The 6,220-nt window shown below is 50.5% G+C and overlaps 1 long non-coding RNA gene across 1 annotated transcript; it reads left to right on the top strand.

Moving 5' to 3' along the window:
• The first annotated feature begins 2,875 nt into the window (after nucleotides 1–2,875).
• Nucleotides 2,876–5,016, top strand: LOC147653881 (uncharacterized). The gene is made up of 2 exons (XR_015285367.1): nucleotides 2,876–4,033; nucleotides 4,150–5,016. It is a non-coding gene; the product is annotated as an uncharacterized LOC147653881 (long non-coding RNA).
• Nucleotides 5,017–6,220: the final 1,204 nt, after the last annotated feature.

Genomic DNA, 6,220 nt, shown 5'->3' with positions numbered 1-6,220 from the left:
GCAGGAAAGGGAAACAGGGTGCTCAGACACTTGTGGGGCGAGCACGACAGGTTTATTGCAGGCAGGAATGTTTAAACTCACAAATACAGGGGGTGCCAAAATGCGTTTATGAGGAGGTGATGGACTGCAGGCACTCCATAAAGCACGGCCCTGCTGCCCAGTGGCACTGGGGGACAGCTGGATGGCCAACCCCAGCGGGCTGTCACATCTTCCACCCCACCAGCAGGGTGATTTGGGGCACAGGAGGGGTTGGGGGGTGAGGAAAGGAGGCTGCTGTGTCCTGGGAGTCATCTCTGAGCAGAGCCAGAGCAGAAAAGCGGGTGCCAAGGGCCCTTGCCCACAGACACTCGTTATCAGGGACGTGTGAGAGGTGTGGGTGCTCCTGCAGGGCTGGTGAGGGCTGCAAGTGCCACCACTTCACCACCCTGAAGAGCTGGCACCGCTCCTGGGGACGTGCTGGCTGCTGTGCTGAGCCCCCAGCCCACCCTGAGTGTGTGAGGAGGGGGAGAGGAGCCATTCCCTGTTCTGCTCTCCCTGGCTCTGCAGGGTCACTGCTCCAGCACGCTCAGCCTGAGGCGGCAGAATCTGGCCCAGGGTACCCAGGCTGGACGTGGCCACGACTCTTCCATGAGTTCCATGGTGGTGACAGGGATTTGGGTGGCACTCCTGCCAAGGGGCAGCCCACCAGCCTTGTGCCCAGGCAGCACAGCTCTCCCGAAAGGGCAGGAGATGCTTTGAGGGAAGGGGAGATGCGCTGATGCCGCGCCGCGCCGGGGGCAGGGGGTTGGTCAGAGGGACAGGGAGACAGCCGGGCTTGGGGCTGTCCCAGGGCCACTTCCCTGGGCTCAGGGACCAGCAGGACGCTGTTCCCCAGCAGGGCCTGGCAGCCACAGCCTCCCCATAGCAACTGAGACAAACAAACCCCGGGGCTGCAGCGGAGCGACGGCTGAAAGGGTAAGGGAACAGCCAAACTATTTTTATATTTCCGAACTACGCAGCAGCTATTTTTTCCTTTTCCGTGCTGAGTGCTCACGGTGGTGTGTGTGTGCTTGCTGATTGATGTCCCCCCTCCTTCCCCTGCTTGCTCTTAGCTGGAGTCCCAGCTATTTGTCCGAGTAGCTTCACGTTTGTGGCTCACGTACAGTATTTGTTTCCCCACATTAATTAATAGTGTGAGTATGCATGCCCAGACATCTCCCTGCTGGCAGAGCTGGGACGTGCATGCAGCGAGTGTGGACACCGTCCCTGGGATGGTACATCCCTCCAAGGGCTGGGGACAGCCTGCCAAGCCCCAGGCTGCAGGGGATCCTGGTGGCCCCATGCATGGCACCGAGAGGTGCCATCTCGGACATTCCTGCTCCTTGGGGGCTTCTCCCAGCGGCCAAGCTTGGGCACAGGCAGTGGCAGAGGGGCAAGAGCTGGGTAGGAAGCCTCTCCACACAACTCCTGGAGGTGTGGGAATGTTCCTCTTTGGGAAGCAAAGACCCTCTGCAGCTCTTTATGGAGTGTGAGAAGGGATGAGAACATTCTCCTTTCAGGGCCTGCTCAGGGGTGGGGGTTGGACCAGGCTCTGGTGGCTGAGGGCTCCCAGGTGGGGATGGATTTGACTCACCTGCCTGGGCTGTGCCCATCACCCAAGGCTCCCTTTACTGGCAGCAGGAGAAATGGGTGTGTTTTGGGCATGAGTCAACTGGCCTAACTTTGCTTTCTGTCTTGGGGTAAGGTGAATTCCTCTGGATTTTCCTCCTCCTTTCTGTTGGCTGCTGAGGGGCCTTAGCCCAGATAAATGGATGCCTCCAGTGGGTTGAGGAATGGCCATCCCAAGTTGGTTGCTGGCTACCAACCCTAGCCTGGGCAAGCACAAGCTCAGCTGGCTTTGCTCATGCTGCAAGAAAGCCTGTAGGGATCCCTGAGTTGTGACAACTTATTTTTTATTTTGTTGTGAAGAGAGGAAGAATCAGTGGCTCAGAAACCAAACAGGCCAGCTGTGAGGAAGCCAGTGCTGCCATGCTCCCTCCTATTAATCTGGTTTTTCTGTTAAAAGGTTCTTCGAGCCTTTTGGTAGAAAGAGTTTCACAGCAAATCGCAACAACACAGAGGGAAGTGAAGAAATTACTTCAGAGGTAGCTGTCTTTTTTCTGCCTCCATTTGCTTTTACTTTTCCACTAGATTTACCCACCAGGCTGCAAACCACGGCAGAAATGAGGGTATCCAGGATTCCTGGAGCTGCAGCTGCAGTTTATTGTCGGGTAGGTTTGGGTTAGGCCACCGCTGTGTCAGGCAGCACGCAGACAGTTCCTGTCCCAGTTCATCACAAAAGCAGCAGCAGTTGCTGGTGCTGATCACACGTTTGATGTTTTCCTCCTGGAAACTCCTGAAGGATGGAGCAGCTTCAGTGAGCAGCCACGGGGGCCAGAGGTGAAGCCCTGACCTGGAAAGGAGCCTTTGTGGGGTGGTGATTTATGGCCAAGTTGTACAGCCATCACTGGAGGACGTCCTAGCAGCTCCTGCCACAATCATCTCACAGAAATCTCTCTTCTTACTGGAAATTTGTTGTTTAAGGAGATGTTGATCAAACCAGCACTCCTGTCTGGGCTCTGAACACCTTTGGAGGTCAAGTTGCAGCATGCAGAGAGGTACATGCCAACAGGTAACTGAATGAATGAATCAAAAGGAAAATTAATGAGGTTTCAAAGGTGGAGACAAGTCAGAGACACGTCTTTACACCTCAATGCAAATTTTGGCTTAGCCTCCCCCCACCCCTGGGCATTTGCCAAGGGGTTACAGCTGCTTCTTAAGCAATTGGGTAAAGTACTTTGTGTCCCTGCCTGGTGGCACAGACACATCAGCTGGGACCTCCAAGGGCTGGTGGTGTTAGGAGGAAGGGCTCTGTCCTGTTTGGGTGGGTATGTGTAGGAAATAAAGGAACAATAACCCCATTTTTCAGGCACCCCATAAATCAGCCCTTTGTTCTCTCCTCCTTGATGTGCAGGAGGAAAGTCACTGCAAGTGCTATTGTTTTCCCAGAGTGTTTTTGAAGGGCTTCAGTGTGTGTCTTTCCTCAGCTTAGTCCAACAGGTTTACTTGTTTTCAGAATATTTCAGATGAAATATTCCAGGAGAAAGCCAAGATACTAATTCTGCTTCTCTGCTTGCATTAGGAACCCACTCTGGAAAACCTTGAGGCTCCTTTGTTTGAATTGTAAGATGTGTCTGAGAATGATTTGTTAATGACTTAAACCTAGAGAGTCTATAAAGAGGCTGAGGTGGTTGGATGGGGAAAACCATCCCTTTATGCTCCTTCTCTTTGCTTTGTAGGCTGGGCTGGGGCAGTGCCCAGGCTCCCCTGGCACTGCTCAGCTGACCTGCACCATTCAGGCAGGCTGTAATTAAGCAGTTCCTAATTTCAGCAGAAGACCAGCAGAGGAATGGAAAGGGTGGTCCTGCTGAAAAGCTCACGGCCACGTTAATGTTCTCAAAGGGAATTTTTTCTTTCCTTTGGCTGTAGGTGTGCTGTACATCCGTTACACATCCTGAAGCAATTATAGGAGAAAGAAGCCATAAAAAGGGCTCTGTGCCCAAAACCTCACCTGTGCTTTCCAGCTGTGTTAGGGAACCTAAGAAAAGCCATTTCCTCTTTCCACAAACCATCTTTCTTTGAAGGCAGCTATGTGTGGAATAAAAGGTGGGTTTTTTTTCAGTGCTGCTGCAGAGCATTTAAGGAAAGTATGAATAAGACAGGTCCCCTTCCCAGGCCAGCTGAAGAGCCCTTCAAGGAAAGTCTGCCCTCCACCCTCCCCACACCACTTCAGGGATATGAGAGGTTCTTCTGCTGCCTCAAAGGCTGTCTGTGCTGAGGATCACAAAGGATGAGACAACTCTACCCCTCTGGCCATGTTCCTGTTGGCACTGTCACTGCTCTCCTGGCTGCTGTCACCTGGGGCTAAATCCTCCTCACTTCAGCGGTAGGGAGACAGAGACACCTTTCAGAGGGAGAAAAGCAGCAAGGACAGCTTTGTGGAGCACTGGAATGAGTAGGAAAAAGTGATTTAATACCTGGGAAGTGATGGGTCCCTCTGTCTGCCTACCCACACAAGCCCTGGCTCTCAGCATAACATAAAACAACTTTTTTTTTTTTTTTCCCCCATAGAATCAACACCATGGACAAAGAGGGGGTTGAATGCGATGATGGGCACAGCAACAACAAAAACCAATCATTCTGAATGAAAACCTTTTGGGAAAGCTTGGCTTTGAGCTTGGAATTGGAGCGGAGAACATGTGCAGGCTTGCTGGGAGGTGATGCAAGGCTCGGTGTGAAAATCCACCTGAGGTATTCCCTGGGGACTTTGGTAACTGCTGCTTCTTCTGGGCTCTGATCTCCAGCAACAAGATCCACAGGGATAAAGGCAGGGCTTGCTTCCAGGGGAGCCGAGTGAGGAGTGTGAATAAGAATCTTCAAGGAGGCACATTCGGCTTATCCATGGCTTATCCATTCAAAAGCTGCGGTGCTTGGAGTGCTGAAGGCTTGGCAAGGTGCGAGGAGAGCGGGCCTGGAGGCTGCTGGAGGGGTGTAGGAAAGTCTTCCTAGATGACTCAGCCCAGGATGAAAGAGAGGGAATTTTGGGGGAGGGAAGGAAAACTGAAACTGGCTTCTTTTCAATTTTCGCAAGACTCCAGAGGGGCAGGGGCAGGGTGGGGCTGGATAGGAGGAAAGCAAGGCTGGATGCAGAAAATATGATTAAATAAAGGATCCCCTGAGCTGGACAGTGCTCAGGTGGAGATGCTCTGGCTGCTTCTCATTCCTGATTTACCAGGAAAGTGGGAAAATATGAGCGGGAGGCATTAGTCATGCCATTCTGTGTAGTCCTCAAATACATTGGATTACTGGAGAATTCACTAATAGAGAGGTGGGTGATGACTTATAAACAAAGAGCTTTTAGGGCAGGAAGTCCCAGTTGTTGAGTGATAATAATTGACTGTAATTATTTTAAATAGAACACTGCCAAAGAATGAAAAATGGTGCAATTCCCTCTTGTTGGACAGTGCTGTAGGCATCAAAAAAAAAAAGAAAAAATGAATGCTGCACAAGCTAAAATGCCTTTCCTGCCAAACCTGCCAGGCCAAGACACTCAAGCTTTTGTGAGTTCAGGGGGAAAAATTTCTAAAAATGGTTTCTATATCTATTATCACCACTGTACACCTGTAGGGCTCTGTAGAGCCACAGCAATGCAACCAGACAGATGGGAAACAACTTCTGAGCCTCTTGCAGGTGACTCTGGTGAACAGGAAAAATCTGTTGTGCTCAAAATTTCTTGTGGAAAAAGACCAAGGACAGCATGCAAAATAAAAGTATTTGAAGTCTTTACTGCTCCCAGTTCTTTCAATAGGGTTTTTTTAAAGATCTTGCTGTAGTCAGACTTTTTTTTTTTTTTTTTTCCTTCAGTATAAGTGGTTTGGACTTGCCTTTGAAATCTCACTTTCATACTCTGTGTGCTAATTTATACTCAGAAACCTGAATCCACACTCTGCAATCCTCTGCAGGCAGGGTGTAGAGTGTAGGCTTGCAAATGCCTTCAATTATCTTTTGGAAGCAGAGAAGAAGTTGGAGCTTCAAAGCTCCATGTTTTATCACTTGTGTTATTGATAGATAGCACTGAGGAAGAGTCAGCTAGGACAGAGGATTAAAAAATAATTGTTGCATCACCTGGTCCAGGTATATCCTCCCTTTTCTATCTCATCAAAGAGTAGGTGGATTATTTGACTCTGTGATCCCATAGGAAGCCTTTTCCAGAATCTGGTTATCCCAGTTACTTAAACATTTAATCTGATTTCCAGCCTAAATAAATGGATGGCCAGTGTGTATCCATATGTTCTGATGAGGAAATTATCCTGGCAGCTCTTCCCAAGTGTTTGTGCCCAGCAGACTTATGGAAAACATCAAATTTACAGAATTATAGGATCAGAGAATATCCTGAGCTGGAAGGGACCCACAAGGACCATCCAAATCCAGCTCCTGGCCCTGCCCACACACCCCAAAAATCCCACCCTGGGCATCCCTGGATGCTCCTGGAGCTCTGGCAGCCTCGGGGCTGTGCCCATTCCCTGGGGAGCCTGGGCAGTGCCAGCACCTCTGGGGGAAGAGCCTTGCCCTGATCTCCAGCCCAAAGCTCCTCTGAAACAGCTCCTTGCCTTTCTCTCAGACCCCCTTTTGAGTTTTTATC

The sequence above is a fragment of the Cyanistes caeruleus genome, chromosome 3 (assembly GCF_971803275.1).
Source record: "Cyanistes caeruleus chromosome 3, bCyaCae1.hap1.1, whole genome shotgun sequence".
Lineage (NCBI taxonomy): Eukaryota > Metazoa > Chordata > Aves > Passeriformes > Paridae > Cyanistes > Cyanistes caeruleus.
This window is presented reverse-complemented; position numbering and strand designations above follow the sequence as displayed.